Genomic DNA, 13,056 nt, shown 5'->3' with positions numbered 1-13,056 from the left:
ATCCCACCCCCTCCAGTATATACATTATATGGTAGATCCCACCCTCTCCAGTATATACAATATATGGTAGAGCCCCCTCCCTCTAGGGGTGTCGTCGGGGCCAACATCTATGTTATGGTTGCCCTCAAAGGGCCGGTTGTATCTGTAAGAATATATAAATCTACTCTTTATCATATTAAATAATTGCCTCTGCATTCTATTATCACTGGTTTTAGTAATAACTTAATAATTACCTCAAACTAGAAGTCTAGGAAAAATAATGATAATTAGTGTAACTGTGCGGACTGTCAGGTGGGCTATGCAGGGTCTATGGTGGGCTGTGCGGACTGTCAGGGGGGCTATGCAGAGTCTATGGTGGGCTGTGCGGACTGTCAGGGGGGCTATGCAGAGTCTATGGTGGGCTGTGCGGACTGTCAGGGGGGCTATGCAGAGTCTATGGTGGGCTGTGCGGACTGTCAGGGGGGCTATGCAGAGTCTATGGTGGGCTGTGCGGACTGTCAGGGGGGCTATGCAGAGTCTATGGTGGGCTGTGCGGACTGTCAGGGGGGCTATGCAGAGTCTATGGTGGGCTGTGCGGACTGTCAGGGGGGCTATGCAGAGTCTATGGTGGGCTGTGCGGACTGTCAGGGGGGCTATGCAGAGTCTATGGTGGGCTGTGCGGACTGTCAGGGGGGCTATGCAGAGTCTATGGTGGGCTGTGCGGACTGTCAGGGGGGCTATGCAGAGTCTATGGTGGGCTGTGCGGACTGTCAGGGGGGCTATGCAGAGTCTATGGTGGGCTGTGCGGACTGTCAGGGGGGCTATGCAGAGTCTATGGTGGGCTGTGCGGACTGTCAGGGGGGCTATGCAGAGTCTATGGTGGGCTGTGCGGACTGTCAGGGGGGCTATGCAGAGTCTATGGTGGGCTGTGCGGATCGTCAGGTGGCTGTGCAGACTGTCAGGTGGCTGTGCAGGGTTTATGGTGGGCTGCGCGGGCTGTCAGGTGGCTGTGCAGGGTTTATGGTGGGCTGCACAGGCTCACTAGGGGTCGTGGATCCACAGGAAGGAGGAGATTTGTCTCTGGTGCTGTAAAACACTGTCAACATGCACTGTGATTCGCAGGAAGGTGGCTGGGACATTGCTGGGGACCTTGGCGGCCCTCCTGTGAAACCTGGTGCTTGTTTACAGCTCCGGCTTCAGTTTAGAAATTTAAAGCACCAGTATCCGCATTTGGTAACGGGTCATTTACACACGTTTGAGTACTCATGAAAATGTACAGTTTTGACAATATCGGTGCATCCCTAGTCAGTATAGTCAAAGTGTTCTGTTTTTCTCTCTGCTGCCCACTGCTGAGACAAGGTGGTGGCAGATATGAAAGGCGTGCTGCAGGAGAGATGCAAGGGCCACATGAAATGGTCTAGCGGGCCTTGTGTTTTACACGTGTGTTCTAGAATGTACGTTATATGGTAGAGCCACCTCCCTCCACAATATACATTTATGGTAGATCCCGCCTTCTATACATATATCCGCATGTTATAAAACAGACTCCCTTTCCCCATAATGTGCCTGTGAAAGAATAAAGGTAAAGTGTATGTAAAGCCAAAACTTTTTATTTTAAGCTCACCATTCACTTTATTGATTGAGAAAAATTGCTGTATTTCTGCGTCACTGCTGAATATGTAGAAATAAATGGGTGAATTATTATTATACAGGATTTACATAGCGCCAAAAGTTTGTGCAGCTCTTTACAATATAAGGAAGACATTACAGCTACAATACACTCCACCAGATGGTAAGGAGGGCCCTGCCCGTGAGAGCTTACAATCTACAAATTTGCCCTGCCGGCTATTCTCTTCTGATAACCGGTGCCCGGGGCTATCGGAATACCTGAGCAGTGGCTGCAACTGATTGTTACATCCGGCTTCCTTTGAATTTTACATCAGTCACCTCTTACTCTGGTGACAGCTGTCAAAGTTTGGCTTTTCCATCATTTAGACTGAATGATGGCGGTCATCAGAACAAATAGTGGGGGTGACAGCAATGAAAACTTCTAACCCCTCTGACCCTATTATTCAGAACTAAAAAGTACACTTTTACCTTTTACGTAGTACACTTCAGTACTTTCCTCTCACACTGCTGACAATACTTATGATTGTTCTCTACTGCTGCCAAAGAATCTTCTGTATCAGACAGACTTCCAGGTGCATCCAATAGCCAGCCCCTTGTTGAGAGCCGATTCACACACCATAAACCGTGCGTTCCAGAGCGCTCAGCTGCTAGAAGGCACTGTATTGCATCCTGGCCGGCTTCCTGTGTACCGTCCTATTGGCTGCACCATAACGCGTGGCACATCAGTGCCTGCGTTCCGGTCCAGCGCAATCTGAAAAAATGTTGCAAGCACTATTTTTCCAGATCGCACTACCCGGAATGCAGGCACTGGTGTGCCACACGTTCTGGGGCAAGCGATCGCACTGCGGGGGGCGTGGCTGTGGTTCCATTGACTTCAGTGCACCTCCACGCCCCCTCCCGCTCTTGAAAATCAGGAAGCAAGCCGGGATGCGATACAGTGCGTTCCAGCAGCTGACTGCTCTGGAACATACTGTTTATGGTGTGAACAAGCCCTCAGCGCAATGGTGTTTTCCGCTGGCCCCTTACATCAATACTGTGTCTTGTATTGACATATGGGTCAGAGGGGACCAGGCATCCAACACATCTGGAAGTGACGGATACAGATTCTTCCGATGCAGCATCAGCTCTGAAACCAAGTGGAGTTTGCAGGTGGTGGGAGAGGCAAGTAATTGTTATTTTTTTGGTAGTGCAGGGATGGACAAATGAATATGGAACTCAGGATCAGTCTGTGCAATCCAGCAGCCAGCAGGATTTTTTTAGGAGCCACTGCTATTGACAACTAGATAGAGCCTCAGAAATTAGGAGCCACCTGTAATGTTTAAAGAGCATTGGTGAGCTGGCTCATTGGATTTGTCCAGCCTTGCTAAAGTGAGATGAAACTTTGTTTTGTACATGGAAGAGAACGGTAAGAACTAGGGATGCACCGAAATTTCGGCCACTGAAACATATCTGCCGAAAATGACACTTTTGGCAAAATGCCAAAAGTGCCATCTTTTGGCTGAAGTTGCAGGGCATCCCTGGGCGCTGCTCCGTGTCCCCTCTGCATCCAGCGGTGTGGATAAAAAATTTCACAGGAGGCTGAGCCGTGCTGCGGAGGAGAGCGGTGTGAGCGGACGGCGTGTCACTATAGGTCGGGCTCTCCTCCCGACAGATCAGGAGAGCGGCGGTGTGGGGACAGAGACAGCTGTCACAGGAGGCTGGGCTGGCGGTGCGGGGAGGAGTCTGCTGTCACAGGAGACCGAGCTCTTCTACCCGCACCGCTCGCTCAGCCTCCTGCGACAGCGAGTCAGGATGGAGAGTTGTACAAGTAGTCCGAGATCAGTGATCGCTGAGTGTCTGTAAATAATTGAGACAGAATATGTTTACTGTGTCCCCAATTATGAATGAATGGGAAGTGCTCTACATCACTTATTGTTCATTCATGATTGTAGATATGGTAAACACCTCTAGTAAGAACCTCTGTTAGGGACGTATTGCTGCCGGGGCTCTTTTTTTTTTTCTTTTAGTACTGGTGACCATTGTCACTGTGTCAGAGAGTTATAGGAAATCCATTTTTTGGTTGTTGGATGTAACAGGTCAAAGGATTTATTCCAGTGAGTTCACATGTTGTAGTGACAGCTGATTAAAGGGGATGTCATCTCTTTTCTTGTTGTGTCTCTGGAGCAGAGAGTGAAAGGAAATCTACCAGGGGCACAGGTAGCCAATGCTCCTTCAAAATGACAGCTGGTTCCTAATTTTAATGGTTTTCTCTAGCTGTTGTCAATGGAGTTGACTCCTGGACCAGACTGATTGGCTCCTGAGTTCAGTATTTTTTTGTCCATTCTGGCTTCTACAGACACAGAGCCACCACCTTCCTGAAACCAGCCTTCATTCCCTGTACTACCAAGAACTGAACAAGTAATTGGCTTGACATGTACTTTAAGGGAAAATTATGTCATGAGCTAGAATTTACACCATTCTTTACTGGTTTATATCCGGCGGATATAAGCACCAAGCCAGCTTCGCCTGTCTCCTATGCCGCAACACTGGAATGTTCCTCAGCATCCTCCCATCTATAGACTGCGAGGTCCGGCACCTTAGATTGTTGCAGCAGAGGGGAGAGGTTAGAAGGACCGATCTAAAACAAGCCGGCTCAGACATTTGGGTGAGTATAACGTTTTTCAGATAATAAAAGTTTTGCTGGGATTTCTTCTTTCAATGTGTAAGGACAGTATATATAAAATGAGAGGAGCCCATGGCGGTTCAGCATTGTAGGAATGACTTGGTCAGATTGGCTCTGTTTACTACAAGTTTTGGAATTCGCAGCATTTGGATGATGTATTTTGTTTTCTAATTCACTGCAGAAAATCTGCACACTGCAACATTGTTACTATTCTTGTTCATAAACATCCGATGGGGCAAATATTGGATGTCCCGTCATCAATCACATTGTCATTTGGAAGCGGCTTCCATTGGTGTTGTCATTCATGTGTGCAGATCATGTTGCATAGACGGCCTTTCCTCTCAGGACTTCATGAATACATTACTCTGTTTATTTTTGTTGGATTTCTGCTGCTTGCAGTTCTGTACATTTCTGATTCTTTTTTTCAGCATGTTGTTTTAAATGTGTTTTATTATTATTTCCTCAAAACTCAACTCTGGGAATCTTGTGTATTCTTACTGGAGTCTTGGTGAGCTTTGTGTATTTATTCTAGATCTGTGCAGTAATCCAGGGTAAAACTTTGCCTCTGTGCAGGAACTTCCTGTAGTAAAGACCAGTCATTGCTGATCTCTCTCCTTGTGCAGGGTGACTGGTCTTGTATCCGCCCACTTCTGTAGTTTCTGCAGGCAGCCTCTCTCCTCAGCTTCTCTCTCCTAGGCCTATGTACAGCACTGTGATTATGCCATCTATAATTTTACAAAGCAATATCTAAGTTTACAAAGACATTTGGTACATATAAAGTGGATTTATATCCTATGTGTTTGAGAAATATATTTAATATTAAGTGTTAGTGAATGGAGTTCAGCTTTAACATTAAACAACCGTATCTTAAGTAAAAACTGGAGGATTGGAGAAGCAGGAGTGAAAAGGATATGTGAGATTTGGGGATATTAAAGTAGCGGTCTACTTTAGCTTGTCATGGTAAGGTAGCGGTCTACTTTAGCTTGTCATGGTAAGGTAGGGGTCTACTTTAGCTTGTCATGGTAAGGTAGGGGTCTACTTTAGCTTGTCGTGGTAAGGTAGCGGTCTACTTTAGCTTGTCATGGTAAGGTAGCGGTCTACTTTAGCTTGTCGTGGTAAGGTAGCGGTCTACTTTAGCTTGTCGTGGTAAGGTAGCGGTCTTCTTTAGCTTGTCGTGGTAAGGTGGTGGTCTTCTTTAGATTGTTGTGGTAAGGTGGCGGTCTACTTTAGCTTGTCGTGGTAAGGTGGCGGTCGTCTTTAGCTTGTCGTGGCAAGGTGGCGGTCTACTTTAGCTTGTCGTGGCAAGGTGGCGGTCTTCTTTAGCTTGTCGTGGCAAGGGGGCGGTCTTCTTTAGCTTGTCGTGGCAAGGTGGCGGTCTTCTTTAGCTTGTCGTGGTAAGGTGGCGGTCTTCTTTAGATTGTCGTGGTATGGTAGCGGTCTTCTTTAGATTGTTGTGGTAAGGTAGCGGTCTTCTTTAGATTGTTGTGGTAAGGTGGTGGTCTACTTTAGCTTCAGAATATGTATGCTTAAGCAATCGAGCTGCTCGGTTCCTGCAATTTCTTACTATCTGTACAAGTTGTGTGGCTTGTGTTTTCCTGTGGAATGTGCCTTGTAATACTTGGGGTTTCTATCCATGTAATAAGGACATTGATGTAAATAAAAAAAAACTCCCAATCAGGCTCATGCTGAGGAATGTTGAATACTGTGATAAATCCATGTCCTCCTTGCTTTTGGGTAGGGTTTGGTTTGATCGGCCCAGCAGCTGGCCTGGTCCCTCCGGAGATTTCCTACCATCTGTATTGTGTGTGTCAGGGAGCTGGGAGAGGAGGGGTTTGCTGTCCTGCAAAGAGGAAATGTTGGCTTATTGAAATTCCATTACAGTCTGTTAAATGTTAGAATTAGATTTGCCCGGAGGCATTTGCTGCAGAGCTACAATAGTGATATGCTAATCAAAAGCACTGGATGCTATTTCAACCGGCTCACTTTGCTGTTCTTGCTGCTGCAGTTTCCTTAAAGGATACGTTCACCTTCTGAAGAAAATAGACTATGCAGTCTAGGAAGCCCAGTGTGTTAAAAAACAAACTTAGCCCTTAAGGGACATCCCCAAAGTCTGACAGAAAAACTCCCACTGAGGTAATCAGCCCGCCCTGCCTAAGTTTCTGATCAGGCCAGCCATTAGAGCTTTGCTCCCAGCATCCCAGGAATGAGCTCGCTTCCGTGTTCCCAATCCATGCAGTGTGCTCTTCCTCACCCTATAGCAGCAAATCCTGCAATGTGCAGACACTAGCATGCTCCTGAGTGTCTCAGAACTTGAGCAGGACCGTCTGATCACCATAGTGAGAGTTTTCTTGACAGGCTTTGTCCATTGGGAAGGCCAAACACTAGTCGCTTTTACTCGTTCAGCCCTATGTGTATAGTGATTGGCTGAAGTCACTGAGATCTTTCAAACAAGCTCCTTCGACAAAACTTAATTGAATGAAAAAACTTTTGTCGAATGGAGTGGTGCGGACATGGCCTCGCACTGCTTAAATTTCAGCCAAAAACAGGACGGCCAAAATCTAAACCGTGTATGGATTTACACTATTCAATATATTGCTATATAAAATATAGCAAATCGTGTTTTTTTTTTGTTTGTTTGTTTTTTTTTGGTTTGTTTTTTTTTTACATTTCTGAGGTCTCCAGACTAGAGCTGCAGCTAACGATTATTTTCAAAATCGATTAGTTAGCCGATTATTAAGTTCGATTAATCGGATAAAAAATAAAATACATTTAAAAAAAAAGGCTCCAGTGATGGACTACTAGTTTGTATTGAGATTGCAGTCCATCACAGGAGCGAGCTTGGAGCGGTGGAAGTAAAAAAGAAAAACAAAACTGTGGTGTGAAATGAAAAGTGTAAAATTATACAGCAATGAATGCAGAATGGCACCGGCTATAGAGGACTACAAATCCCAGCAATACATTATACAGCACAATGCAGAATACCACCAGCTATGGAGCAATACAACAAATCCCAGCAATAGTACATTATACAGCGCAATGCAGAATACCACCAGCTATAGAGGAGTACAACAAATCCCAGCAATAGATTTATACATACAGTGTATGGTGCTCTATAATGTATTGGTGGGATTTGTATTCCTCTATAGTTGATAGTACATTGCTCTGTATAATATAGAGCACAATGTACCATCAGCTATAAAGGAATACAAATCCCAGCAATACATTATAGAGCACCATGTGGGGGGAGGGGAGTGCAGGCTTACCTGAGCAGTCTTCCAGCAACTTGTTTCTGAGATCGGGCCAGTCTATCGGCGGCTGTCATCCGCCCACACCTGCTCCTCCTTACTTCTTCTCCCCGCGCCGATCGTGGATTTGGGCAGGCGGTGAGCGTGAGGTGCGGCACGCAGTGTGTGTGGAGCCGTGAACAGGGCCAACCAATCGGAAACCGATTAATCGATGATTGAAAAAAGTTGACAACTTTTTCAATCAGCGATTATAATCGATTATGTCGATTAGTTGTTGCAGCCCTACTCCAGACTGCTTAGTCTATTTTCTGAAAGGAGAACTATGGGGTAAGTGTTTGTTTTTCCCCGTAGTTCTCCTAAGGGTCACGGGAGGACACAAACTAGCATCCTCCCGTGACCCAAAGCTCAGTGTACCGCGAGCTGTAGTTGAGGCAGCCGCAGCTGGGACGGATCCCGACATTACTGTTGAGATCCACCAAGCTGCGATATTGACAGCTGGCTCTGCCTATCTAGAAGCAGAGCCAGCTGTACCCGCCCCCTCCCCCGTCCGTTCCTCCAGTCAGCGCTAGAGGATCGGATGAGGAGGGGGGAAATCCCTGCAGGGAGCCGTGAGTGACAGTCGCAACTCTCTGCAGGGACAGGATCGAGAAGTGAGCGAGCGACGGTATGTGTTCTCTCAATTCCTGATCTATTGAGCCGATGTGTGACAGTTTCATTGTCACATCTCAGCTCGAACTATGAGGCCTTGTCCTTTCTACCTGATCCCTGTTCCTCTTTGTCACATTCATCAGTCTGCACAGAGACTTTCTGATGAAACCGAGCAGATTGAAGCGCTCTCATACTTGAACACAAGCTGTAGTTCCATAGCTGGGTAGTAATCATAAGGCGGAGGGCCAAATGCAGCCTCCCAGCTTCTAGATTAGTCATATAGTTGTGGCCTGTGGAGAAGATAAAGCCAGAACTGGGTGGTCATAAGTCCTTGTATAGTATTGTTCTTTCAGTCACCGCTCACAGAAGGCTGTGCGTGTGTTGACATGTACCGTACACCATTTTTGTTTTACTAATCCTGTTTAGACATTATATTTTATTCCTAGGATTTACAAATGGCTTCCCTTTTAAAGTAATTCATATTCCTATTAAACCCTCATTTATTACATTTGCTTTGTATATAAATGTATCTGTATTCCTCAAAAGTTACCTTGTTTTTTAAGTTTTAGCTTTGTAATTGTTGAATTTACCTCAGGGAATGTGAAGCATTTGCCTATGGCAACCAATCAACTTCCTTGCTCAGTTTGTTCAGTTTAGACATAATTGTCGGGATCCGTTTCAGCTGCGGCGTCTCAGTACACCGCGAGTTGTAGCTCGCGTTATACTGAGCCTAGGGTGACGGGAGGATGCTAGTTTGTGTCCTCCCGTTACCCTAAAGAGAACTATGGGGAAAAGCCCTGACCCCATAGTTCTCCTTTAAGCTTGGAAAATGAAACATAGAAGCTGATTGGCTGCCATAGACAACTGCTCCAGATTCTGTCTGCTCCAGCTATCATAAATTCCCCTCACTTTCTCTCCCTGATGCCCTGCGGCTGGACTACAAGTCCCGTGAGCCCTCTCATTGATAATGCACATGTGTTTATACAGTTCATAGACTTGTGAACCGTCAATCACAGGTGGTGGGTCTGATGCATTTCTAGCTACTCTTGCTTGTTTGTGTACACAGCGACAACATCTTTTGCATCTTTCTTGAGGACCCATTCACACCACATCCTGCTAATAAAAAAACTAACACATGACACTGTCTAGCGATTGGGGTTAAAAACAGAGGTTTAGTTGTACAACTTTTGCAAAATCTGTGGACGCCACACTGCCTCGTCAAGGCACCTCTGTGTAGTGTGGGCCTTCATCTCGGGGCATATACAGCAAAGAATGAATTGGGTGCACTGGTAATGGGAACCACTGCAGACAGGACAGTACCAGGACCAATAAAACACCCTCAGTCCAATGCTAACTTACAGCCAGCGAAGATGCCACAGATGATCAGAGAAGTTTAGATGTAAGTGTGGCTGTGTGATCGTAGCTTTTGGTGTTTGGGTTTAACCTCTTGCCGTCCGCCCGTAGTAAAAAAACGGACGGACGGCACTGCAGGCACGCACGGGCAGAAAAGACCCGCTCAATGCACACACCCGTTACCGGTCGTTCGCGGCAAACCCCTAGAGACCCCTACAGAGTCCTAGAGACCCCTAATATCTCCATAAAGAGGACCTGTCAGTGTGCCTTTGCTATTATATAGGGGGTTGTTATCCCCCTATATAATAGCAATAACAATAAGTGCAAAAAAAAAAATATAAATAAAAAAAAAGAAAGTAACACATAAAAAAATAAAATAAAATAAAAGCCACATATAAAAAAAGGGGAAAAAACCCCCCCAAAATGTTTAACTCCCCCACCCCCACGTTTACGCGCCTATAAACGTAAATACGCGTCCGGTGCCCCAGCGCGCAAAAATTACAATTGCGCTACACATGTTACATATCGCCGCGAACGTCGCAGTGAGAGCAATCATTTTAGGGCCATCAATCACTGATAACACTAAACTGATGAGCGGTAACAGCTTTTAAAGCGTCGCCTAGGGCCAATTTTGGGTATTATCGTTTTTTGAGGTTTCGCGCGCGCACGCAATTTTAAGGCTTGACATGTTTAGTGTCTTTTTACCCGACGTGACCCCATCTTTTATATTTTACCAAAAAATTGGGTAATAATAAATGTTTTATCATTTAATATAGGGGAAACTGTTTTTTTTTTTAAAATTTCGGTAATTTTTCCTTAATATAGTAAAAAAATAAAACCCCCAGTGGTGAATAAATACCACCAAAAGAAAGCTCTATCTGTCCCCAAAAAAGGGTATAAAATTCATTTCAGTACAGCGCTGCATGACGGAATAAATGTCAGTTAAAGTACCGCAGCGCTGAATACTGAAAAATGGCCTGGATGGGAAGGGGGTTTAACACCGCGGATGTCAACTGGTTAATAACACTTGAATCTCTTGACTCCATCTGAAACATACATACTGTACATAGAAAGCCTGCTTTTAGAAAGTGTCTGAGGCTGAGCAAACAGAAGATAAAGTGTAATGTCATTTTGATTTAATTGGCTTCCATTGTTTCTCCTCCTATTCCCAGCTCTGTTTCTGAAATGCTCAGATAATGGATCTTCCCTCATTCATTTAGAGATGTCGGATGCAGCTATAAAACCTAAAAGAGGTGCCTTCCCATATGGGCTCATATCTCCTTCTAAATGTGGCCACTAGACTGGCTGGAGACAGGGCAGCTGTAGGACAGGTGTCATATTGCCACACGCTTACTCCCATTCCACTTTTCACACACTGCTGTGTTCATCTGGGAATCTTAGTAATCTAAATCTTTTTAGTGCCTGCCCTGCTTATAGTTCCATGTAGTTATAAACAAACCAGGGAATCGTGTCCTTCATTTTGTCGTACCTACAAGCATGTCACTTGTATGACGGGTCCTGGCAGCTGTGATGTCAATGTGCAGCTTGCCACTGAGTCGCATCCTGTTGCATTGGGAGGGTATACTGATTGATAAAATGAAAGGGACTCTCCTGAAACAAAACAATAGTGTGATGGGGCTTTGAGGCTGAAGTCACCCAGGATAGCTTTCCACCTCTCACCTCTATGGAATTGCTCCCTATGCCCCGGAATGCTGCTGAATATCTCCGATGGTAATGGGGCAGTAAGGGAATCACTGCCAGTCCTTAGATGTGGTGGCTGCATTTGTTTAAAAGTGTCAGGATAAGAACACGTTCAGCAAGTACAGAGAAGACCTTGTGATCTTGCCAGAAATACCGTGTGCTTGCCCGTGTGCTTGTCTCTTCCGGTGATATCTTTTGTAAAAAAGCTACAAATTCTTCTCTCTCATGTAATAGAGATAAATAGAGGAAGACCTATTTATATAAGGCAGCCTGTTCATTTCGAATGGGCTGCCAACGCACAGGAACAGGCCAAAAAAACAGACTCGCAGCAATTGTTCTGATCATTGTGGTGTGCTGCAATGCATTTTTGTCAGAGCTGCGTTGCCTTAGTGCATTGGGGTGCTAAATGAATGATAGATAGATAGATAGATTTTATTTGTCACATACACAATCGTACAAGTATGATATGCAGTGAAATGCTTACACGACTGCAGAGCAGTCGTGACGGCAGCCGACTACACCGGCGCCATCTTTGTAGAGCAGTACGGTGACAAGACGCGGATGTAGAGAGCCTGCAGCTACTCCTAAAGCTCCGGGTGTCGCCTCTGAACGGCAGCGTGATACAAGTGCAGGAGCGCTGTACAATCCTAACCGCCATTAATCCCCAACGGAGAACCTGACTGTGCCAGTTGGTAGACGAGAAGATCGTTATGGGCCTCCGCATAATCCCCCATCTTGTCCTCGACGTGGACGACTCCGTCTCCCAGGGCGTCAACATCCCTTCTCAGCAGCAAAAAGCACATCTCTATGCAGGGAGCACCCAAGAGACACAAGCACGTCCCCTAGGGTAGTGTCCAGCAGGGGGCGATCAGCAGTGGGACAATCCTCAATGGTGCTATTCATCTCCTCACACACATGCACAGTAGGGCCAGACCGCTCGTCCCCCTCCCCAGGCCGTATCTGCGCTCCCCCAGAGTCCAGTCTGGGCGTGGATTTTGCCGGGTTGGCGGTCACCTGGCTCCCACCTCCTTTCGGCTCCCGCTCGTTACGGCTGTCGGAGAGTTGCAGAGAGGACAGGGTGCTGGACGAGCCGGCGCCATCTTGAGTCCGCGGCGAGCCCGTCGAGCGGAAAAATTCAGTAAGTTTCCGAGGGCCTTTCTTAGATTTTCGTTCTCCCCGACGGTCGCTGGGGTCAGGGGCACACATGGGTAGTATCATGGGAGTCCTCTGTGCTAAGGATTCAGCCCTAGGATTTCAGCTGTGCCGGAGCTCCACTATCCTGCGACCATCCGTTGATGTTAACTGCTCCAACTGAATGGCACGGCACTTTAGTAATGCCCATAAATTGAATGCACCACAAGAGTGTGTTTCAGCCCAAAATGTTATTTCAAGTTTAGTTACACTGTAACACTTATTTTTGTTCATGCCAAATTATTGGATATCATTAAAGTCACAAATGTTTTCCTCCATCCCATGCTGTTTAAGGACGTAACTTAAATGATGCCTCCTGATCCGATCATCTTCTTCCTTCCACTTGTATTCAGCCATTCCTCCAGCACTGGTGCCAGTCTCTGATCCACTGCAGACTCCTTGGGTCCTACAGTGGCTGTTAGATTAACTACCTGCTGTCCGGCCATTGTAATTAAACGGCCGGACAGAGGCTTCTTGAGGGCTAGGCGGCGCGCATGAGCGGGAAACCGGCTTTGAATGTAAACAGCCAGCGATGGCTGTTTACATACAAGCGTTCGGGCGTCTGTAGAGACCCGATCGCTTGTAATATCCGGTCAGGTGTGTGGGCCAATACCCCCCCCCCCCCCCCCCCCGCCCCCCCCCCCATTA

At 46.3% G+C, this 13,056-nt stretch overlaps 1 protein-coding gene across 4 annotated transcripts in view; it reads left to right on the top strand.

Annotated features, from left to right (window-relative positions):
* Window positions 1-13,056, top strand: part of VCL (vinculin) — an 85,536-nt gene that overhangs the window by 15,600 nt on the left and 56,880 nt on the right. The gene's annotated exons all lie outside the window — the stretch shown is intronic.

This window comes from Nanorana parkeri, unplaced genomic scaffold, assembly GCF_000935625.1.
Source record: "Nanorana parkeri isolate BGI_ZX_2015 unplaced genomic scaffold, ASM93562v1 scaffold1318, whole genome shotgun sequence".
Taxonomy (NCBI): Eukaryota; Metazoa; Chordata; class Amphibia; order Anura; family Dicroglossidae; genus Nanorana; species Nanorana parkeri.
This window is presented reverse-complemented; position numbering and strand designations above follow the sequence as displayed.